Source organism: Mustela nivalis (assembly GCF_964662115.1).
Source record: "Mustela nivalis genome assembly, chromosome: 1".
Classification (NCBI taxonomy): domain Eukaryota; kingdom Metazoa; phylum Chordata; class Mammalia; order Carnivora; family Mustelidae; genus Mustela; species Mustela nivalis.
The window spans coordinates 88,574,466-88,600,583 of NC_139020.1; the positions used below are offsets into that span (position 1 = coordinate 88,574,466).

The 26,118-nt window shown below is 33.8% G+C and overlaps 1 long non-coding RNA gene across 1 annotated transcript in view; it reads right to left on the reverse strand.

The window, feature by feature from the left end:
• LOC309871739 overlaps nucleotides 1-26,118 on the reverse strand; it is a 173,611-nt gene that overhangs the window by 73,120 nt on the left and 74,373 nt on the right. The window contains exon 3 of the long non-coding RNA XR_014315462.1: nucleotides 15,264-15,409. This is a non-coding gene — a long non-coding RNA (uncharacterized lncRNA). The remainder of the gene's footprint in view (nucleotides 1-15,263; nucleotides 15,410-26,118) is intronic.

The window sequence follows — 26,118 nt, forward strand, 5'->3', positions numbered from 1 at the left end:
CAGTCCCACTGGCATCTGAGCAGCTTATCTGAGGCGATAACCTCAAACTCTCTTCCCTGAGGAATGTTAACTATTGACCACTATGTCACTCTCAGGCCATTGCAGGCTGAACTTATCTATTTACCATCAAAATCAGGTAAATGGGTAATTAAGGGTTTTAGATGTATATTTCTACAATATTTCTGGTTTGACTCAAGTCTTCTCAAAAGTGTGAGTTCTCAACAGAAGCACTTGAGGGGAAAAATGAATATATTCAGATTTCATTTTTTCTAGATATTAAGCTAGAAACCAATCTGAGATAATAAAACTAGAACCAGAATAAAAATTAGTGATTCTAATAAATGACCATACACACAAATAGGAAGTGTTTGTTAATGAAACAGTAAGACTATAAAAATTATTCAAGGAGCTTGAACCTATCAGGAGGTGAATGTGTAGAGAAAGAGAAATGTTAGGTAGCAGAAGGGCCCTCAATAAAAATGAAGACTGACCACTGAATGAAATGGACATACAAATGTATTTGCCATTTGATAATGCTGTTTGAGGCACTTGACAATGATTTTTTCATTTGTGCCTAGAAAGATATATTTGGAATATCAAACTATGGCTTACTTCCCCATGTGTTAGGACCAAAGTTGTTATTTGAGAATTTTGCAGATGTTTTGTCTTTCACCTCCCCAGTGCTATTGCTTAATGTTTAAAATTGTCTAAACCCTTGTAAGGTAGAGTAGCTAGGCAAGAATTCTGATGTTCTGTCTAGCAAGATAAACAAGTTTTCTAGTGAATTTTTCTAGTGCCCACAAATGGATGGTAAGTGTAGCTCTAAAATCATGGACAAAGTAGAGAAAGATATCTTGTGTTCTAAAATGAGTAAAAGAGAATTCTCCATTACAATATTTCATTAGGAAACATAATTTTTTTTTTCCTGGATGGCACATAAAAAATAACTGTAAGAATGATTTACACGGGCAATCGGAGAAAAACTACTTCAGGTGCACAACTTCATTTGCATCATTAACACACTTATGAGTTAGTTAAAACAACACATTCTGAAGCCAAAGTGTGGTAGAGGGAATAGCTGTTATTAGAGCTTGGAAAAAGAGGCTTTGGGAGGTTTTGTTTAGAGTGAATATATCATGTGATAAAAGCATTTTGCTTTTTAATTGGAGCATCTAGATCTTATACATGAAGATTATTTTAAATTGTGGACATTAAACAATAGTTACTTTAACTGTGCACTACAGGTGAGGCGAAGTTCTTTGTCCAGCAGAATGCTCATTGTTTAGCAACATCAGCATTAAAAAGTCCACCAAACAGAAAAGACAAAAGGGAGTATAATGAAGTTCATGGCATCTTTACATTTGTTTTATAACTGTAATTAGTGCAAAGTAAACAATGTACATAAAATCAAAAGCAAGGTTAAACTTTGAGATCAGGGGCAAAAAGACAGTATTTTACCTTTTAGTAAAAACAAAACAAGCATTCTTTAAATAAAAAAAGTTATATCCATAGCCAATATAATCCCAGAGCTGTTGTTAGGCATGCAAATACAGACTCTGATAAATATCTAATATTATAAAGTTTGTATGGTTCTTCCAAGGCTTGAAAGCCAGCACCCTCAGCGCAATCCTTCTGTGCCCCTGGGTGAAAGCCCCATCTTGCTGGGTATGCATGGGTAGGCAACATTGCCATTTCTGTCCTCATTTCACATAGCTTCCTTTTATTCAGTGAATACAATATATTTTTAATGCTGCTCTTCCCAAGACTGAAGTTTAATTTTTCATCTATTTGGACCTTGATCGCTTCATCCATTACTCACTGTTTTAACTGATATCATTCATGTTTTATTTTTTTCTCATTTTCTGCTTTGTGGGCTGAAAAGTTACTCTTCTACAAAATAATCATATCCTTTTTCAGAGTAGCAATCTCAGACATTTTCTGAAAAGCCATCTGCTGCATTTTGGTGATCACATCTTTGTGGATGACATCCTTGTTGTCATACATGATCTACTCGAATACAGATATATTTCTGCTTGTTAAATAGTAAACACATGAAGGTGTGGGTGTCAAACAAGTTTCTTCCTCCCAGAAGTGACAGCTCTCCTTTTGTGCTCTAGCTACAGTGATTGACAGAGGGATTAGCACTCTGGGAGGAAGTAAGAGCTGCAGCTGCCTCTGCAACCACTGGGAAGGTGTGCAGACAGCACCAGATTGACCAGGGCGTGATTTAGTCAACCACTTGCCTCTTCCCTCTGTGGGCATATGCTTAGTGTCCATCACTTGGCTAGAGGGTTCCCAGTTTCCAAGTCCTAATTGGCTTTAGGGTCTGATAATGCCAACTTAATTGGTGACCTTGGGCAAGTGGTGGAACTGAAAGTCTGATTGGACTGGATGTCCAGAAGACAGGAAATCTTTCATGAAGTTTGGTTCTACACTGGAACGTAGTACTTGTCTGGAAGATGCAGGGATAAAAACATCCACAGAGTTTCTGTTTTGTTTTACAAAAACCATGCCATGTTTGTATACGATAAGAGGGAGAGAACTAACGATTCCTTAAGAAAACGTGATACTTTCAAAAGCAAAACCTCTGAGTACATCAAAGAGCCAGGATCCAGGTCAGGACTAGAAGGTTTGGGACTTGGGAATGCACAAGTCCACTGTACATTGTAAAGGAAACTGGCAAAGCAGGGATTATGGGTTCCAATATAGTTTTATGTGTTTAGTCTTGAGCCTTTGCTTTCTGTTGCTGATTCTTTTAAAATGTCTGACAGTTCTTAGGTTTATGTTCAAATTATAAGGACATGATTTTTTTTTAAAGATTTTATTTATTTATTTGACACAGAGAGATCACAAGTAGGCAGAGAGGCAGGCAGAGAGAGAGAAGGAAGCAGGCTCGATCCCAGGACCCTAGGATCATGACCTGAGCTGAAAGCAGAGGCTTTAACCCACTGAGCCACCCAGACACCCCAAGGACATGATTTTTAATTGCTATAGATAATTAAAGCATATTTTATTGGGAGGAAAGTTTGCCCAGTGGTTCTAAAATGTAGAGGCACTGTCTACACTGGAGGTCTCAATGAACGGGGTGATGGCAAAGAGCAAGCAAGAAGCTTGCCCTTCTCTACCCCTCCTTTATGGTATGAAAGGGAGGAGTTGTCATAGCAGCCAGTCTGTTTTCATTCTGGGCAATCTGCCCAACATATTTAGTATGTTTAGATATGATGTGATCAGTTTCAGCTTTGGGTCAAATCTATTACTTCCCCAAGACAGAGAAAATGGGGAGAAAAATCCTAATACTCCTGACTTTCCATCAACTAACTCCATTCGGTCCAATGTTGTAACCCTATTGTGTGATAAAATCACTCCACTTTGCTTCCAGAATTGAGACTTTACCTGGGAAGACTTCCTCTTAAAAATGTCTTTTCTCAGGCACCTGGGTGGCTCAGTGGGTTGAGCTGCTGCCTTCGGCTCGGGTCGTGATCTCAGGGTCCTGGGATTGAGTCCCACATTGGGCTCTCTGCTCGGCAGGGAGCCTGCTTCCTCCCCTCTCTCTCTCTGCCTGCCTCTCTGCCTACTTGTGATCTCTCTCTGTCAAATAAATAAATAAAATCTTTAAAAAAAAATGTCTTTTCTCACTTGTCAACATTTAGCTTCCTAATCTTGCTTTATGTTATTTCAAATGTAAAGATAGGGGCTATACCTTTGAGACTTCCTTATAAGGTTGATGATTGACCATTTCCCTTTTAAAATACTGCAATAGCTTTCAAGCCTTCCATTTTTCTAACTCCTCCAAAAATAGTGATTGCTTCGATTCATGTTTTGTATCATGACTCACATTTAATTCATTGAGTTCATTCACTTTCTTTTGTCTTATTTGTTTGATTCTTAATTTTGCCAGTTTGCTCTCTACATCTTAGATATTAGAGCATGTTATAAGAAATTTAGTAATGATTTTTTCCTGGATAATAAGATATAATATGAAAATATCTTTAATATGGTCAGGAATTTTAGAAATTAAAACAAGTATGCACTGGATTTTGATTTTTTTACATATATTTTGAAAAGTTTAATTGATTCTTTTTATATTTCTCTTTTTATGTATAAAATAATTTCTAAGAAGCTTTTTCCAAATGAAGTAATTCTTTTTCTTCATTTCCAACAAATGCTAAAAATGGTAACTGTCCCTAGTGTCAGTAGAAGTTTTGCTTGTGTAAACTGCCAAATCAGGTCCTGTGGGTGGAATCTGACAGCTGTATAATGCCATCCTGCAAATTTCTCGACAGCTGAGCACAGGAAGAAATTCCGTTTGAAGATCTGAAAGTTCAGGATAAATTTAGTGGAGTAGAAGGGAATTTCACAAATTAGAATATACAGAGGCTTTGGAAACTGTTTTTAATTTTTTTCCTTTGAAAAATGTCAATGACCATAAATGGTTAAGACATAAATTTTGCAAAACATACACTGTCCAGCTTCCTTGCTTCTTTGTCTATATAATCTTCCAGTTTCATGACTGAAAAAATTCAGTTTCAATAGCAGTTTTTAAGAAATCCTTTGGGCCAGAAATTGATTACCTAAGATAATATCTTTCATTTTGAATATTACTGTGGAATTTTATATTTGGAAAAAAACACAAAAATAATGTGTATACATCAGTGTTAGTTTCCACAGGCAACACCTTTTGAAATGAACTTTTACAAATGAAATGCTCAATTTTCTGGAAGTGCTGAAATCAGTTATATTGTTCTTTCATTCATTTATTAATTACTAAATGTAAGCTATCTGCTAGTCAATAGTCTAGAAACTAGTAGTCAACTGTGATAAGTTTCTGCTCTAGGATTTTAGTTTACTTCAGCCTACTGAGAGATCAAGACAGTATTTCAAAATAATTCATAATAGGGATTTTTACATAGGATAGTGTATCAGGTTCTTAAAGATCAGATAAAACTTGATTAAAACGGTAACACACTGGGACTTCTGGGTGTCTCAGTTGGTTCATTGCCTGCCTTCAGCTCAGGTCATGATCCCAGGGTCCTGGGATAAAGTCTCACATCGGCTTCCTTGCTCAGCAGGGAGCCTGCTTCTTTTTCTGCCTCCTCCTTATGCTTGTGTTGCTTCTGTTTGACAAATAAATAAAATCTTAAGAAGCATGGTAGCACCCCCACTTACATATATAATAAATTTGCCTATTACATAATATATTTAAATTTTAAAAGATAATGCTTTTGTGTTTAATAAATAGTAAATATTCAACAAATTGTATATATTATTTCAGTATTGGCATCAACTATAATTGTCCAGAGTCATGAATAATGTGCTATGGGAGTGCAGAAAAGATATCAGAATAGGGAACTCAGAAATGGACCCTCATGGTCAACTAATTTTCTGCAAAGCAGGAAAAAATAGCCAATGGAAAGAAGACAGTCTCTTCAACTGTTGGAAAAATTGGACAACTACATGCAGAAGAATGAAACGGGACCATTTTCTTACACCATACAGAAAAATTAACTCAAAGCAGAAGAAAGACCTAAATATCAGAGAGGAATCCACCAAAATCCTAGAGGAGAGCACAGCAAACAACCTCTTTGACCTTAGCCTCAGCAACTTCTTGCTAGACATGTTTTCAAAGGCAAGAGAAACAAAAGCAAAAATGAACTATTGGGACTTCGTCAAGATAAAAAGTTTTTGCTTAGCAAAGGAAATAGTCAACAAAACTAAAAGGCAACCTATGGAATGGGAGAAGATATTTCCAAATGCCTTATCAGATAAAGGGTTTGGATCCAAAATCTACAAATAAATTAACAAACTCAACACCACAAAACTAAAAATCCAGTCAAGAAATGGGCAGAAGATATGAACAGACATTTCTCCAAAGGAGACATACAAATGTCCAACAGACACATGAAACATGCTCAATATCACTTAGCATCAGGAAAATACAAATCAAAACCACGAGATACTGCCTCACACCAGTCAGAATGCCTAAAATGAACAACTCAGGAAACAACAGACATTGACAAGGATGCAGAGAAAGGGGAGCCTTCTTACACTGTTGGTGGAAATGCAAACTGGTGCAGCAACTCTGGAAAGCAGTATGTATGGAAGTTTTTCAAAAAGTTAAAAATAGAACTACTGTATGACTCAGGAATTGTGTTACTTGGTACCTAAATAAATGCTATGTATTTTTCCAAAGGATATAGACATAATGATTTGAAGGGGCATGTAACCCAAATGTTTATAGCAGCAATGTCCACAATATAGCAGCAATAACCAAAATATGGAAAGAACCCAGATGTCCATTGATAGATGAATATATATATATATATATATATATATTCCATTTCATACATATATATACATATGTATGAAATGGAATATTAGCCATCAAAAATAATGAAATCTTGCCATTTGCAACAACATAGATGGAACTATGTGAGTCAGTCAGAGAAAGACAAATACCATATAGTTTCATTCATATGTGGAATTTATAATACAAAACAGATTAACATAGGAGAAGGGAAGGAAAAATAAAATAAAATAATAACAGAGATGGAGGAAAATCATAATAGACTCTTCACTTTAGGAAACAAACTGAGGGTTGCTGGAGGTGAAGGGAGTCGGAAAATGGGATAATTGGGTGATGGACATTAAGGAGGGCACTTGAAGTAATGAGCACTGGGTATTGTATACAAATGATGAATCACTAACTTGTACCTCTGAAACTCATGATACACTATATGTTAATTTAAAAAAAGAAAAGAAAAGAAAAGAAAAAGTATATCTTTGTCCAGAGGTCCACAAACCTAGAGCTTCCTACTATCAGCTGTCCAATGTACCAGTATTTCTTAAGCCCATAGTAATATTCTTCAAATATCATTTTGTTATGCCACAGGTTTGTGACATGTAAAACAGGTATGTGTTGTAAAATCCATAGGATATAAGTTGTAGAGGTCTATTGTAAATAGATACAGATTCATTCATGTCTCTGAAAGGCTGTAGTTATTAATTCAGCTAATCAACATGTTATCTGAACCAAGGTAACACATAATTGGGAGAACACTGTGACTATGCGATTGTTGATCTGGGATGTAGCAACTCATGTGATGATGTATTTATTGTTTTCTTTCACAATCTCACAAGACACAAAGAAAAGAAATGTGTTGAGATCATAAAAATCTTTACCATAACTGACAATATAAAATACTTGTGATGAGGATTTAGAGGTACTATAACAAAGACACCAGCCTCATCTTTCAGCTATTTTATAATTTGATCCTTACAAATCTTCCAATCCTGTCTTGAAACCTCTTGATACAAAAATGACAACTACAATAGATGCTAACACTCTGCAGAATAGAAAATCTTTAATAGGTTTTGTCTTCAGATATTTCTGAGGTATTTATCACAAAAATTAGATTTATAAATATCAGCACAGTTCAGAAAATGTTTTTTATTAAGCAGAAGAATAACTTAAAGTCATATAGATAATTGTCCTGCAAATTTTACTTAAACACAAAGGAAAATGATTACACAGTCAGAATAATTGATTGAAAAGACTCATGATGTTCCACAGGGTATATTAATAATATGAGGCTTTCATAAAGAAAAAGACCTATAAATACAGGGAACAAGCTGATGTTTGCCAGAGGGAATGGAGTTGGAGGGATGGACAAAATAGGTGAAAGGGAATGGGAGATACAGTTTCTATCTATGGAATGAATAAGACATGATAATAAAAATTACAGCATAGGGAATACAGACAATGATATTGTAACAACATTGTATGATGACAGGTGGTAGCTACACTTGTGGTGAGCCTAGCATAACATATAGAGATATTAAATTACTATGTTGTACAACTGAAAGTAATACAATATTGTGTATCAACTATGCTAAAAATTAAAAAAAGAAGAAAAAGAATGTGGTATAGCAAGAGAAATAGAGTATAGACAAATATTTGAGAAACCCAAGACTTTGGTTCAGTTACCAGGGCTTGTTCTGTATTACACAGAATGTTCTCTGTCTTCTATCTACCAAGAAACTGGCATTATGCCCTTTTAGGCTTCTCTGGTGACATAACCAATTTCGGCTCATGACCACACTCAATAATAGAAACCAAGAGAGCATATTTAAAACCATGTAAAACCCAAGAATGTGTACATTTTCTATAAACTGTGACAAGCTGGTTCTGTCTGCTCTGTAAACCATCTCTGATCTTAGTAGGTACAAGATTATATTAATCATTGGTTAGTTCATTTCAATCAAGTTTGGCTAAGATCAGCATCGTGGCTTCAGGTATCACTAGAGATAAGCTGATATTAATCTTATAACTGTAAAAAAGGAAATTAATATATGGACCATTTTCATAAAAAAGGCAAAACATGATTTATAAGATGCATACAAGATTAAAAAGACAAAATTGTAAGTATATTGGAAAGAGTGAATTTTGGACACTTAGGAGGGTAGTAAATACTAAGTAGTCAGCTAGACATCAGTCTGAACATTCTATTCTTCATTAGGCTGACCAAGAGCATAAAAAAGAAAAAGCCCTGGTTGTTTACAAATTCTGTATTTAACATTATGTTTTTGGAAGAATATACCAGCTACATTGCTAAAATTTCCATCTAAATTCAGATCTATACCATTTTTCTCATCAGAATTTCTTTATCACATAGTGGGTGAGAGACAGAAAAAGCAAGCAAGAAAGAGAGAGCACTGGGCATGGTGCATAAACAATGAATCTTGGAACACTGAAAAAAATTAAATTAAAAAAAGAAATAATTTGTGGCAATAACAGCATAAAAGGGTGAGTGGATATGTAGCTGGGAAAAAATTTTGTACATTTGATATTAAAATGTTATGAATATAAACTAAAAAAAGAAGAAAGAAAGAGATTTGTTGGGAGGCACAGGTTTAGAAAGAGCACAGTATGTGCAAATATAGCTGATTTTTTAGACATTAAGTGTTGAGAAATTCATTGAGACATGGCTCTGCAATCTACACTACACCCTTGTAATAACTATGGTATATTTCAGAACATTAGCCAAAGCAGACTAAAAAGTTGTTATAAACTGATGAATTTGTGACTATTTTTATGTATTTTTAAAAATCTAGAATTGTTGTCATAAATTGTTTTTCTAAATGAGTGCAGTATCTTCATTTTATTCCCAACATAGGTTATATCTCATCAAAGCAAGACCTTTGATTTTGAAATATCTCTCAATTTTCTTTATTCCACATAAAAGACACAAATAAAAAATATATTTTGGGTGTTATCATACCAATCAATTTTGTGGAATCAAAAATTATCACACCAATTAATTTTGGAATCAGAAAGTCATGTGGAAATAATTCAGCTGGTATCTTCAATATAATTTTGCTGGGTATCTTCATATTTCTTGCTTATTCTTTTTTTTTTTTTTTTTAACATATAACATATTATTTGACCCAGAGGTACAAGTCTGTGAATCATCAGGCTTACACATTTCACAGCACTCACCATAGCACATACCCTCCTCAATGTCCATAACCCAGCCACCCTAACCCTACTTGCTTATTCTTGAAACATAATGGTAAATTCTAATTGTGAAGATTGGCAAACCTTTAAAATATACATGCTGCTTCATTCAACCTCTTCTTCTCGGTCTCTCACCTTTAGACTCAGGAAGGAAACAAATGAATGCAACAGAATGCAGAAAGAAGCCATTGGGAAGTCAACCAACTGTTCCAGTATTAATTCTTCATTAAAATGTGTTTCTCAACTAGATCTTTCTGTGTATATTTTTAAATGGCTGAAATTACTTAATATTGCCAGCAACAATAATTTTAAAAACTTACTTAATTTTTTCATTTGAGTATAGTTGACAATATTACATTAGTTTCAGGTATACAAAATAGTAATTCAACATCTCTTTGTACTATGTTATGCTCACCCCCAGAGTAGCTACCATCTGTCACCATATAATGCTTTTGTGATATCATTGACTATATTCTCTATTCTGTACCTTTTATTACCATGACTTATTACCATGACTTCCAGTTACTCCATAACTGGAAGCCTGTATCTCCCATTCCCCTTCACCCATTTTGCCATCTGCCCACACCCCTTCCCTCTGGCAAATGAGTTGTCTGTATTTATTTATAGGTCTGATTTTGCTCTTTGTTTATTGATTCATTTTGTTTTTTTAAAAGAACTACTTTCTGAAAGACCTCATAGGACTAATTCTAAAGCAGACAGAATAAAGGGGATGGAATTTAGCCTTCCTTGGAAAATGTTGTCATGCTTTATATTAAAAGACTTATTATTTGTCTCCCTCCCATAAGTGACTCTTAATCGCACAAAACAAACTGAGGGTTGCTGGGGGGAGGGCGGTTGGGAGAAGGGGGATGGGGTTATGGACATTGGGGAGGGTATGTGCTGTGGTGAGTGCTGTGAAGTGTGTAAACCTGGCGATTCACAGACCTGTAGCCCTGGGGATAAAAATATATGTTTATAAAAAATAAAAAAAATTAAAAAAAAAGACTTATGAAAAAGTAAATCTGAGTTGTAGTATATGCATGGTAGATATAAAATCAAAATTATCTATTAACTGTAGTTAACATTTGTACTACTGCTACCACAGACCCCTTGCAAGTTATTTGGCTTTTTGCCTTCTGGATAACCACCTATAAAGACACATAGTTTTGGTTTTAGGTATGATGCATTATAAACAAATATTTTATGAAACACTTGATCTAGAGACAGACAATCTTTAAGAAAACATAAATTTGTCATTATAATAGGAAAGCAAACAAAAAATAACTTTACTGTAGAAAAATGTATCTAAAATAAAATAACGTGTAGAATTCCAAGATATGTAAAATTCCACATCTTGGGAAGTAAATGACTAATTCTATCAGAAAAGCTGGTGGAGACAACCATGAGAGACTATGGATTCTGGGAAACAAACTGAGGGCTTCAGAGGGGGTGGTGGGAGGGTTAGCCCGGGGATGGGTATTTAGGAGAGCACATATTGCAGTGAGCACTGGGTGTTACACTCAAATAATGAATCATGGAACACTGCATCAAAAACTAATGAAGTACTGTATGGCGACTAACATAACATAATTAAAAAAAAAAAAAAAAAGTAAAATAAATAAATAAATGCTGGTAGTTTTAGTATAGATGATCAGCCACTATGCCAACATCAGCTAACAAGCAAAAGCTAGTAATAAATCATGAATATTAAAATTAAGTTACTTTCCTCTTGGTGGGTAGGGAACAAGGTACCTGGGTGATGGGCATTAAGGAGAGCACATAATGTACTGAACACTGGGTATTACGTGCAACTGATGAGTTACTGAACTAAAACTAAACTGAAACTAGTGATACACTATAATTGAAATACAGTAAGTTAAAAAAATAAAGATGTTAGCTGAAAAAAATTACTTCCCTTTAAGACTTTTAAGACTTTATTTATTTACCAGAGAGATACAGAAAGAGACAGAGAAAGAGAGAGCACAAGCAAAGGGAGCAGCAGGCAGAGGGAGAAGCAGACTCCCCACTGAGCAGGGAGCCAGATGTGGGGCTCAATCCCAGGACCCTGGGATTGGAACCGAAGGGGAAGACTGATGTTTAACCAACTGAGCCACCCAGGCATCCCATCCTTTCAACCGCTCTCTCTCTCTCTGTCTTTAATGGAAATGATGTTTTAGTTTTCTTTATGGCCTTTTGATAGAACAATAATTAGGTAAATTGTGTTTATCCTTTCTATAAACCTTAATTCTGTGACATGAGGTTGAACTGCTTTTGTTAAAGGTATATAAAAATCATGGCACTAAGATGATGGAGATTCAAATGTTTTTTGATACTTATTTTTCCAGAATTATATATATACACACTCACACATGTGTATGTATTATATACACACACACACACACAAACATATACATATATATGTATATATATATACACACACATATATATGTATATATATATTAAATATTGTGGGTCATAGAAGCTATGCACACCAAAAACAAACAAAAGAAGACAAATTGTATATACTACTACTACTTTTTGTTAGTATGATTGTGTCTTCTGTCCTAAAGCAGTCTCTGTTAAACTGAGGGTTCAAACCCTAGGAAAGGCCTTCTTCCTCCAGATTGTATTGCTGTCAGCAACTTGCTGGCATAAACAAAACATCCCATGCTCTCAAGAAAAAAAAAAAGCTGACTGGGTTTTCCAGGAGGGGTTTCTGAACATCTCTTCCTTTGCCTAAGAAGAGTGGATGTATGAGGAAAGAGGAAGAGGAGGGGGAGAAAGAGAGGGAGAGATAGAGAGAGAACCAGAGAGGGTGTGGGGCTGAACATGAGAGCTCAGGAGAGGGCTTAAGGGCACGAGAGTGGAAGGGAAGGAGGTTCAGAAGGGCTGAGAGAGCAGGCAGTATGGATGGAATGAGAGAGAAGCAGAGAGTAAGGAGATTCCCAGTGTGCTGGCCTGAGTAGGCGAGGGTGTTTACAAGGACAGACAAGAGGGAGCCAGATGTCCTCAGGCCGGAGCTTGAAACACTAGGTTGTGAGAGCAAGAGCACCAGTAGGAGGCAGTGTGCGATGGAGAAAGAGGCTGAGAAGGACCCTGAGAGCAAATGAGGTAGAGTGAGGAAAATCAAGAGGGTGTGTGTATGCGTGAGAGAAGTCGAGAAATAATATGTCAGAAGGAGAATAGCAAGGAGATATCTATGATCTCTTGGAGAGCAAAGGATTTGAGTCTATTTGGACTTTACTTACTTTGATGAAAATGTTAAGCAGTAAATGTAGTCCTGTGAGTGTGTGTGTGTGTTGTGTGTGTGTGTGTGTGTGTGTGTAAGAGAGAGAGTGGGTGGGTGTGGGTATGTATGGGGAAGAGTTAGAGAATCAATTCCAAGATTAGTACAGTTATTCTCTAGAGTTGGAAGAAAGACCAAAAGCTCATGTCTCTCCAAGAAGATTAAATATATTTAACTCTGTCGCTGAAAACTCATTGAAACCAAAATTTAAAGAGAAATAAATTTGTCTAGATAAATACAATGTGCTGTCACCAAAATTTGGATGAAATTTTCTTCTGTTTTGACTATCTTGATAGTAGATCATAATAATTAGAATAGATAAAACTCATTATGTCTGAAAATGAGCCAGTTTCTTGCTGCAATACAGTGTAGAAGTGGTATAGGAAAAAATCAATAAATTATAAAGCAAAACCATAAAAATAATGGTAATAAAATCCCTTATATAATGCTGGCATTAACAAATACGTCTAATTTTCTTGTATTGGTTATCCTTTATACACATTTTCTTGTATTAGTTTGGTGAGTGTGAGTAGTAAATATGAACAATAGTAACAATAGTAAATATGATTTCATGCAATAGTTCATCCCTAAAATATTCAACAACAAATTTCCACTGCATTTGATCATTCCCAACTCTGTATTCTTTTTCTGGTTTGCAATTATTGTGACACTTCCTAATGTTAATTTTGCTATTTAATATTGATGGATATTAATTTTTTTCACTACAGAAATATATTTTTAAAATTAAAAATAAGCATTATAAAAATATGTGTCAAAACTACCAAAGAGTGACTCCAAAATTAGAAAAATAAATGAAGGCAGAGATTTTATGTTACATGCAGCATTGAAACCAACTTGTGATGATAATTAAGATATAACCAGAGTGTGTAGTATGGATATTAATATTTGTGACTTAGTTTTATTTTTTAAAATATCTTACAGTGTTGGATTTTGGCTAAACTCAGGAATTCTGGCTGGTGCACTTTTTTCCCTTGTCCTGTTCTTTTCTCCTTTCTCCTTTTTTTTCTTCTCTTTTCTTTTCTTTTTCTTCTCTTTCTCTTTCATTGTCATCTCAGACTAAAATTATACATTATTAATCAACTGGGAAAAAAAGCAACTTGTGTAATAAAGTAAATATTTTACTCAACACAGTTAAGGAACTACTTTGACTTAACTGTATAAATAGGGGAATTTTTTTTTCCTTCTAATTAGTAATAATTTCTCCCTAACGTTGAAAATTCTAATACCCAATATTCAATAAAAGTATTTTTTTCTAAGAAGGGTATTTTATATCTTTCTATTGACATGAAAATTGATGGCTTATTTCCTAATGTTTCCTTTCAATAATCACCTTCAGAGTCAGGAGGACAAACAGCATCTGGAAGCTATCAGTGGAAGGGGCTACCTTTGCAGGCCAGGTTCTCTACAGATGTGTGCAGGAGGGTTATCAGGTAGTGCACTTGAAAATGACATAAGGGTGTAGGAACACAGGGTGAACTGTGATGCAGCCCTGATAAAGGGGCCAGCCAATCCCTCAATGAATTCAGGAGCTGAGAACCTCTGAGACATGACCTGAAATGAGTCCCAGTGTCTAGGCCTTTGACATCAACAAGTCATAGGAGACAGGCTTCCACAGGAGGTGCAAAATCTTAGGTGTCCTTCAGTGATAGTGATTCCTGGAGAAGAATTATCTAGGCACCTTCAAAAGCCAATACAACTTAAGGCTAAATTCATTTTATGTTATATACACTTCTCTCTATGAGTTCGGTCCTGGGATAGGCATAGATAGGTGTTATAGAGATGAGTCAGTCATGGTGTTGTTTGCTCTTACTGAGAGAGTAGCAGAGAGTACCAGAGAGGGGATAATATGTGTTTCTAAGTAAATAAGTGCAATAAAGAATAATAAGCCTGGATCAGTTATTTAAATCTGAGGTTACTTTGTCTCTTGGAACTTTTTAACAATGTCTGGAGATATTTTTGTTTGTTGGAACTTGGTAGGATGCTGCTAGCATGGGTGTTAGTAGAGGCCAGAGATGTTGTTAGACATTACAACACGCAGGATAATCCTCCAAAACAAGATTTATCTCATCCAAATTGTTCATAGCTCTAAGGGTAAGAAACCCTGACTTGGATGCTTTGACTGAAATATATATTTCATGCAATGGGATAGAGTAATGAATAGAGAAATATTAAGAGTTTTATTAGAAGTGACCCATACAGTATGTAAGAGGAAAGTGTTCATTACATAGGAAAGGTGAAGAATAGATTTCCAGATATAGTAATAAAGGCAAAGATGCATGAAACATGCAATATAGCTGGAAAGTTGTGAGCAGAACATTAGTTCCAATCGACATTGCAGATATAGTCAGAGCCAGAGAAAAGTATTTAAATCTCATTCAAAGTATTAAACAAAGTCATTGTTTGCTTTTAAGTAAATTGGCATGTATTTAACCGAGTCCTCACCATTCATGCAGCAGGTGCATCAGTTTGCACTTCTGGTGGGTTGTCTTATCTCTTTCACTCCATCACCTTGCTCCTGGATAAGCATTTGCTATTTCTACCCCTGAAGTACGGTGCTGGCATTATTTCTCTTTCAGGTCTCCTTGGATCTAGCATTGATAGAAGAGAAAAGAAAATAATTGATATGTCAAAGAAATTAATGAGTTACTTGTGGGTTGCTGTTATAATTATCTTATGCACTCACTATTATATTATATTGAATCAAATACATTATGCTCTCTTTAAAAGTTGGAGTGGGACCTCAGATTTATTCAGATTTGACAAATTAAACTTTGTCTCCTCATCCTCTTACCTCTTTATTCTCTTTGTTGTTTGAAGTTGCACATGGTGTTTTTAAATACCTTTTAAATAGTATCAGTTAGATGAAATGTTAATATTTTATTAGATAGCTACCATCATCCTTCTGAAAGGGAGTATGTTGTTTCATTATCAACAGTATATTATCGAAAAAAGATACTGCTCCTTCACATGTAAGTGAACTTCAAAATTTCCATTTCCTGAAGAGAAGTCTGGGTAGAGTACAGCCTGAAATTCATCCCACTAATTTTGCATGTGTCAACAATTTAAAAAAAAAACACAAATTGACACAAATTTATGATACCAATATATATCACAGTCTTAAAAATCTACAAGCCTTGGGCTTTTATAAAGACGTTGTAGACCATAATCAATCTCACTGTTCAAGATCCCACTCTACATCAAATATATTCAATAATATAACAAACAAATCAAAATATACCCACGTTTATTTTAATTGTATTTTTGCTATAAATATTTGAATAATTTTAAAATGTTGCTTATAAAATGGCTTGCCTGCATGGAGTATAATTATATGCTTGTTTCTGATTTTCTTATGACAACCATGCCTACTTAAAATTTCTTATGAAGAAAATTTAAGCAGCAAAGTGTGTCTTCAAGGAGACATTTTAACAATATTAGATGTAATAACTTAAAGTGACAATGTTATCTTTTAACATAATTATTTTGATTTTGTTGCCTTATTTAAACATTTTAAAACTAACTTTATTCCTTACTCCCTTTGTGACTCAAGTATTTCCCCAGTCCCTTGAAAATCTGAGAGTTGGGTATCTGGGTGGTTCAGTCAGTTGGTCATGCATCTGCCTTCGGCTCAGGTCGTGATCCTGGGGTCCGGGGATCAAGTCCTGCATCATGCTCCCTACTCAGTGGAGAGTCTGCTTCTTGCTCTGCCCCTCCCCTCTGCTCATGTGTGCTCTTCTCTCTCTCTCTCACAAAAATAAATAAAATCTTAAAAAAAAAAAAAAAAAAGAAAATTGCCTGAATGTTAGGTGCCTATATGTGCAAAATGACCATAAAATTTCATATGTAAAATACATACCCTTTGCTATGAAAAGTCAACCTTAAGAATTTATACTTAAAATCAAAATGAATATAATAATTTGGGAAGTGCAAAATCTTAGGTGATGGTAATTCTTGAACTACCCTTGGCTATGAAAAGTCAAACTTAAGAATTTATACTAAAAAATCAAAATGAATATAATTTGCATACAAATATACTTTTGTGGAGTATGTACTGCTTAAAAAGGCAAAAATAATGTTTCCTGAGATGAGTTTAATGTGTGAAGCTCATATTTACAATGGAATAACATATCATCATTGAGTGTGATTATTGAACTTTATTCCCTATGGAATAATATGTTACATTTTTAAAACAGTTTATGAAATAGTATCTATATCCTGAATCCTTTTATAACAAATGTATAGCTATATAAAGTCTGAATGATATGTACTAGCATGCATAAGAAAGTTTATTTCTGTGTGGTGAGAGGTTTTGTGACTTTCATTTTCTCCATTTTTATTATGTTTATTTTCTACTTTTACTACTTACACTATGAGCATGTGTTACTTTTTTTTTTTTTTTGCAGTCATTCAGTAAATATGTATTCAACAATATGCACTGCATTATGCCAGTCCTCAAGAGCAATACAGAATACTCTCAGTGTGTTTCTGGCCAGGTGAAGAAACGAATACGTACACACAAAAACATAATAGAACTTTTGATGTGGTTGAGAATGGGTCATTGCAATGGGTGTACTTGTGAAAGATAAAAACAATCATAGTTGCTTGGTATAAGTAGTAAATTGATAAACATACTCGGAGATAGTAAGTTGATATTAAAAAAAAAATAGTCCAAGAGCTACTCAATAGCTTCTAAAGCTAGTGCTGTAGAGTATTAGTAATGTCTCATATTTATACTTTGATATTTCTGTTATTTTTTACAAAATATTTTTCAGATTAAGACAAAAATATCCACTGGGTGAAAAATAATAGTTAAAAATAAATAAGCAAAACAGAAAGCTACAAAAAAGTATACTAGATTTAATATTCATATGCTAAAAATATTTCAAACCATTATATTGCATATGTTGTATAAAAGGTGTAGTTTTTCTTTCTTTAAATAACTACATTCCAAAATTTTCTGCTTATTGATTACTTACTCCTATTTATTTCATTTTTTTGGTTTTGCCTTTTCATAATTTCCTAATTAAAACTATTTGTTCATGACTTGAGATGATGCATGTTTGTTCCTGATTGAAAAGTTCACACTTCAGGAATGTTATGCAGATAACTTTCCATAGACGAAGTATGCAACAATCGTTAGCGATGTCTTCTTCAGTAACTTACCAAGGCAAGGGCTATAGAAGTGGTCTACCATAGAAGAAAATTTTATCACTGACATTGTTTAGAATTGGTAACACATGGTGATGATAAAAAGCAGACTGAAATCAATAGGCTTATTATTGCTTAAATGGTCTAATGATAATGACCCCCTGCCCACTTTAACCAATGGCTCCTCATAGTTTGGACCTCTCTACTTTGTTCCCATAATATGCTGCTTTGCTTGTTCAAAATGTGTATGAATTTCAAAATTCACAATTAAAATGTTATATGTTAATTATAGAATGGTGCATAAGCTTTTAAGCTTTCTTGGGAAGCTAAATTAGATATCTATAGAAATAATTAACTAAAGAACCAATTTAATAATTTATGAATTCAGATTTATGATGAAAGTTCTCATTTAGCATTTGAATCCTACTAGTCTGAGAGAATTTTTACATTCAACAAGTATTTATGGAGCCTCCACTTTGTTAGTTTAGAAATATAAGGATCCACATGATAGTGATGGCCACTGCTCTCAAAGAAACTTTCATAGTGAGGTAAATAGATGCTGGTGAGAAATTCCAAGTGGTTTGAATACTTTTTATGAGAGACGTTGGTGTCACAATTATAAATGAAGATAGTGTCAAAAGCAGGATTGCATTTTAAGCTTTGGCAGGAATAGCTAACTTTCTGATATAAATATAATAGATGAGTCTATTGGCTAATAAACTAAACTTTATTTGTTCATTGCTCAAAAATGTATTTTATTGATATTTAGCATGAGTGTATATAGTGAATTCTTGCCATAAAATAATTTAAAGAAAGTAATGAGGTTATGGAAAACTAGAAGTATTGAATTTCCTAAATTATATCCCACATATAAAAATTCTAGTCCTTTCTCCTTCTGGGAATAGCTATTTTTAAAACAGATACAATATAACAGTCTGAATATTGTTTTGTTTATTTTTATTCTCATTGTCTTTATGGTTCACACTTCCCTGAGGCCACTAAAGTTCTCTGCTTTGAGAAGATTTCCTTTGTACTCTCTGCTGAATAAATGTAACAGTGATAGTGCTAAGGACTTAACTAATTAGAATAGGTGACTTTAAAAAACATCAAACTAAGCTTTGCAATTTAAATGGTTTGAATCTTGGTACAGGAGAATGAATACTTTCTTATGTGGAACAAAAATAAAATTGACAGGTTCATTGTAACAGCTTACTAATTGAAAGTAATTATACAACATTAAAAATCATAATCTCTTAAAAACACAAATTTAATGAAACAACTACTGGGGGGAAGCATCTACCAAATGTTCACTTACTCTGAACCATGTGACACACTACACATTTATCATTTTTTAAACTTACCCTTTTAATTACCAAGCATATATTGTGCATTTTCAAATTTCTATTGATTTTAGATTTGAATTAAAATGCATATCACGGGGCGCCAGGGTGGCTCAGTTGATTAAGTGGCTGCCTTCTGCTCAGGTCATGATTCAAGGTCTTGGGAATGAACACCTCGTTGGGCCCCCTGCTTAGCGGAGAGCCTGCTTCTCAATCTCCCTCTGCCTGCTGCTCTGCTTACTTATGCTCTCTCTCTATCTTTCTGTCAAATAAATAAATAAAATCTTAAAAAAAATAAAATAAAATACGTATCACTACGATGATATATCTCCAAATAAGGAGCCATGTGACATGCTTTTGAAAGCCTCATTGGAAGAAACCTTCCACATGCACACAAACACACATAGGCAGGGTTCCAATTTGTGAGTCCCTTTGTAAAACAGTAACTTCTAGAGTCTAATAGGAGCAAGGTTCTATTCATAGTAGAAAAGTTATGATGAGTTCTGAGATATTTTGTAATGATATGGTTCTATTTTTAAAATAATAGACAAAATAAATACATTTTCATAAAAAGACTTTATACGTATTATTCATAGACAAATATATCAAAGTATAGTTTTAAAACATTCAATGTGTGTATTACTTAGCTATTACTGTGTAAAGCATTAGCACGAACAAACCGTAAAGCAATACACATTTAGTATCTCACTGTTTCTGTGGTCAGGAACTGGGCATGGTGTGGCTGGGTCCTCTGTAAGTCTGTAATCGTAATGTTAGCCTTGCAGCCTTCAGTCTGAGGGCATCAATTGCTTGCTGGCTATCAAATGGAGTTTTCCTAAGATACTTCAAAACATGTCAGCAAGCTTCTTCAAAACCAGAAAAGAAGAGGCAGTCCACCACAAATGCATTTTCTTTACTTTACTTTAAACATGAAAAACATATTGTTTATATGGAGTTTTTGCCTCTAGCATGTGACATAACTACCAGGAATTACCCGAGTATTAGGAGATACTCAGTAGTTTCTGAGATTATCTACTTAGAATCTACAGTGATGGATATTACATGCAACTAATGAATTGTTGAACACTACATCAAAAACTAATGATGTATTCTATGCTGGCTAATTGGAAATAACAACAACAACAACAACAACAATAATAACAAGCAGCAGCAGCAGCAGCAACTACAGTGATGATTCTGAAAGAAATATGGCGGAGTTTCTGGGAGCTCAGTCGGTTAAGTGTCTTCAGCTCTGCCTTCAGCTCAGATCCTGATTCCAGGCTCCCTGTTCAGCAAGGAGTCAGCTTCTCTTTCTCTCCCCATGCTCCCTTCCCCCATGGGTGTGCAAACTCTAACTCTCAAACATATAAATAAATCTTTCATTTTTTCTTTAAATGAAAGTGGTATGAAGATATGAGGTATACTGGTGGAAGTTGTAGTAGAAGATAGTTATTGTTACTGCTATTGTCTATAGTTTAAAAACACACTGAATCTATTATATTGTGGCAGACACTATTGCTTTTCTACTCCAAAAATATTTTAATCATGTTTCTTACTACTTTCCTCTGTATTACCTAGAGAGCCATATATACCCACTTTCTTGATTGCCTTTGCTTCTAGTGGTAGCCAAATTACTGTTTTAGTGCATAATAAATAGCAGGTAAGTTTGGGGATGAAGATGCTTTTGGGAAAGCTTCTACTTTTTTGGTTAAAAGAAAACCATGCCTGGTATATCCCATTTCTCTTTTCCATCTTAAAGGTGAAAGCCATCTTGCAACATTACTGAATACTTAATAAGAGAAACATCAATGATGCTATTGAGGACCTAAAAGAGCAGCAATAACTTTGATATCTGTGGTGCTGGACTTTCTATTTCTTGCAGCTAAAAGAAATCTTAATAGAGGAATTTATAATGCAAGCCACTAAATAACACTAAACCAAGACAGCACTGAAACTATCATGGATTAAAATAATTGATAAGTACTGACCTTTAAATTATTAAAGAGCTCTATTATATATTTTCCCAGTAGGTGTCCTCTATTAGTTTTCCAGTGCTCCTTAAACATTAATGCATATTTTTGTTGCCTGGGGATCTTGACAAAATGCAAGTTCTATTTCTGAATGGCATGAGGGCTGATATTCTGCATTTCTCATGGGCTTCCAGGTGACGCCAATGCTAGAGTCACGCAATATACTGGAAGTAGCAGATTCTATAGCCCTTATTTTTCCTGCTGTCTGATTTCTGTTCGTAACAGTAAAAAAACACTTTTCATCTCATGGAGGACAGAGATTTGATCTATTTAACTTACTGCTATATCCTCATGTCCATGTTTTCTTGAAAATAATGAATGCTGAATAAGTACTTGTTTAAGGAATAAATGCAGATATTCAATTAAAAATGAGCTATTGCCTTAGTGGGCATAAAATCCTGATGATAATGGATTCAAGAAATAGTGGGAGCTAAATAAGTGGAAGATCTGTGTATAGAAAGCTCTTTGCATATATTTAGGAGCAACATGTGGAGGAATATTAAGGTTAAGGAAGAGTTTTTTCTTTTTCTTTTTTGGTGAGAATTTGGAGCATTTTTTACTCTGATGTGAATGAGCCCATACAGAAGAAAACTAATATTATAGAAGTAAAAGGAAAACTTGCTGAAGTATGTCAGTGTCATCTTAAAAAAAATACATAAGTTATAGCAAATAGACAAGTTTTCTTAGAAGCAACCATGATTCATCCACAGAAACTGGAATGGAGAAGAAATGTGTGCATACAGATATAAATAATTTGTAGTAATGGAGACGTGCTTAAATTCTCTTTCACCTTCTTCAATATTGTCCATGAAATAAGATCCATAGTTTAGTTGTCTAGAGGAAAAAGAAGGACTGAGATTTCTAATAAGGAAATAATGTAAGAATGAAAAATTTGTAATTAAATAGGCAGACAAAGATTGGAAGGAAAGGAAGCAATATAAAACTTCTGCCACTATATAAGATTGTTATTATTTAATTTTGACTAGCTTTTGTATCTTCTTCATTTTGTATAATATGAGTATCAAACATATACAGTCTGTAATAAGAATAACCCATATTTAAGTTGGTATTATATATGGACAAATCAATTGTAGAGTGGCATATTATTTTTTATTGTTGAAATTGTCCCTTGTAAAATTATGTCATATTCTAAGAAGTTTTATATGTATTAATTGTAGTACTAAAAAAGTCTTATATTATATGATAAAGGTACATTTAAAAATACATTTAGTATGAAATTATTCTATTCCTATACCACTTTAGTCCATCTGTCATAGCTTTATTGCATAATTTTTTAATTGCACACTGTAATACTTGCTAAGAGGGCCATGACAAATATCACAAATATCACAGGTGACTTAAACAATCAAAATTTATTTTCTTACAATTCTGTAGGCTACAATTCTGAGATCAAGTTTGGGTTTCTTCTGAGGCTTTTTTCTTCACCTTGTAGATGACTATCTTCTCCTTGTGTCCTCATATCATCTTTCATCTGTATGTGCCTTTGTCGTTATCTCTTATTATGAAGACACCGGGCCTATTGATTTAGCCCCCACACGGATAACCTCATTTTAATTTACTCCTAAAAAATCATATCTCAAAATACAGTCACATTCTGAGGTACTAGGGGTTACAACTTAAACATATAAATTTTGAGGGGATGCAATTTGGTCTATAACACATACCTAAGGATTAAAAGACATTGTTGGGTGTTGCATCAATTGCAAATATATAAAGGTACTGGAGATTTGGTGCATGAATAAAAAGTCTGTTTTATAAATGCACCAAATGGATAAATAGAACATGAGAAATCCAAGTATAATATGATTCTTCTTTAATAAATATTTAATCTATTCTTCTGGTGTAATAAGAGAGTACACATGAATATTGCTATTGCAAATGAATAAGTACATGTCTGTGCCCACAAAATAAATGGTTAAAAAAACACAAAAGAACCGCTTTATTAATGTGACCTTTTATGCAAAACTTTTCCAATATATGTATCAGCATAATTGCTTACAGTGATTTCTCTAGTCATTGTATTCTGTGCTTTAAATATCAATAAAAATGGCTAATTTGAGGAAGTAACTGTGTACTGAAAAGTTCCATTTTACTTACAATAAGTTTAAACCTACAGGTGGTCACTATAGCTAAATCCAAAGCAAACATGATAGTTAAGACTTTGAGAATAGCAGTGTATGATTCACAAAGGCTAACTTCCACTGAAAGTGCTTATGATATTTAGTTTGTTCATTGTATATGGATAATTCTGAAAGGTTAAAGATTAGCATAAGGAATAATCTCCACCTTGAAAGAATAAAAGATTGGGGACCATAATGGTGGGAATATTTAGCATTTTTCCAATATAGAACATATACACTATTAGCTGGCTTTCATAAGTCCTTCCTGGCATTTAGACCAGAAGTAGTGGATTTAAGTCACAAAAACAGAAGTTGGACATTGAAAATACATATTGACTTTTATGATTACACAATTAAATAATATATTTTTCAATAGTTATTTACAAAAATAACTAATTTCTATATTCTCAAATCTTTTCAATTATAGATTTGTCAAAATATGAAATGAACTTGATATTACATCTTTAAATACTTCAAGGTATATTTATAAATGGAACCAATAAAAACTGGGCCAACTAAATGCTTTTGGTTTTAAAGCTACTTTGGCATAATATATATTATTAAACTATATTTAATCAAAATATATTGATCATAGGGGTGCCTGGGCGTCTCAGTCAGTTGAGTGTCTGACTCTTGATTTTGGCTCAGGTCATGATCTTAGGGTTATGAGATCAAGCTCTAAATCAGACTCCACACTCATCAGAGATTCTACTTGAGAATCTCTCTCTTCCTCTCTCCCTGACCCTCCTGCCCCTTCCCATGTGTTCTCTCTCTATATAAAATAAATAAATAAAATAAATAAATAAATCTTTAAAAAATATATTGATCATATATACAGTACTATGCCTGACTTTTAGGAAGTCAAGATTTACACACTTGTAAGAGAGGACTCAGGATAGAAAAACAAGTTATTTATGAGACTCAGACACCATCAGATAAGTTGTGACCTCAAAACAATCTTTAAGAAATATATGATGCAAGTGAATAGAGAAGAGGAAAAACGCTAACAGAACAGAAAAAGTTATAAAAGATATTCAAGGTATAGTTTGTAGATATTTCTTCCTGAGTTAGCTAATTTATGTAAGAGAAAACGTGAGAAGAAAGGTTGGGAATGAATAATGTTTATTGGTGCTCTAACTTCTTATCTGAAGTTATGTACATTTTTAATAGATATGGAATATCAGAAGAGTTGGTAAGTGTTCATAATATTTAATAACAGTTATAGTAGTTAATTATAATAAAAATAAAAATAAAGTACATGAAAAAATGTATACAAAATGAGATAAGTTTAAGTTTTAAATGCATATTTCTAGTTATCCAATATTTCTACTTGTCAGTTTTTACATTAAGGAATACTCAACATTCACAAGGAGAATGTATAGAATATCTAAGGTAGAAGTTTGCAGCACCACAAAAATTGAATACTTACTATGCATCACTATGGATACAGATAAGCAAGCTCTAATTAATCCATATTATGGAATACTATGTATATGTGTGTAGCTCTATGGGTACTACTAGGAAAACATTGCTAAGGAGGACTGTTAAAATTTAATTCATGATAAACAAACTGTTACCTGATATTCTATTAATTTTGTATTTGTTAAGGCATACAAAAGTTGTGTAAATGGAAAGAAAAATGTAGAAAGGTGAGAGAGGGAGTTCAACTGAGATCTAGAAGACATTGCTGATTTTATCTTACTCTAATATTTTAAATTTTTATCGGTGAATAAACACAAAATTATTGGCATAACTAAAATTAACTAAAAGCATATATATAGAATTTCATAAAATTGCCACCAAGTACTATGTTTTGGATGACAAGAGAGACAAAAGTGAGAAATGAGTTATAAACAAATGTTGTTAGATTATCAAATTCATCTGTTTAAGCAGTCATTTAGCAATTATTAAACATTTATTATATGCCATTCATTATTTGGTCACTTATGTCTTTACTACTTGAGTGTTCTATGAATTTTTAATCCAGGAAGAATTTACCATTGTAATATTTGGGACTTAATACCATACAGAAAATACAAGTCAGCTTGGGGTTTTTCTTATTTTTTATATTTCTTCACTTTCTGACTTTTCATTATACCCTTTGTGTGGCCAAGATGATAAAAATTCCTGGTGTCCTTTTCTCCAACTGAAGTACCTTTCATGTCCTATTCAGTGGAAACGATCTGCCAAACACATAGATAAAGAGATACATCTTTAATCTTACAAGCTGTCTCCTTACACAGGATCAGGAAAATGATTTTTCTTTTAACAGTTGTCAGCATGCTTGACATCTGTCACAAAGGCTTAGGCTCTATTTTTATTTTTCCTATTGAAATCGTGCTCTGACACCTGCCCCTTTGATACTTTCAGACTGATGCAGTAAAGAACTGAGTGCTTTTCAGTCAAAGAACTCACCACATTTCCTTTCTTTTTTGTTTGGTTCAGAAATATGATTAAAAAGAAAACTTATTTTCAGTTGGATAGATATATGGAAATATCCAAATTAAGTAAAAATACATTATTATGTTATGAACAATGATATTTTCCTTAAAAGATATAACTGATACTAACATATTTAGTCTTCTCAAAAAGTTTTAAATAACATATTCAAATTATCTTCTATACCTATCGTAACACC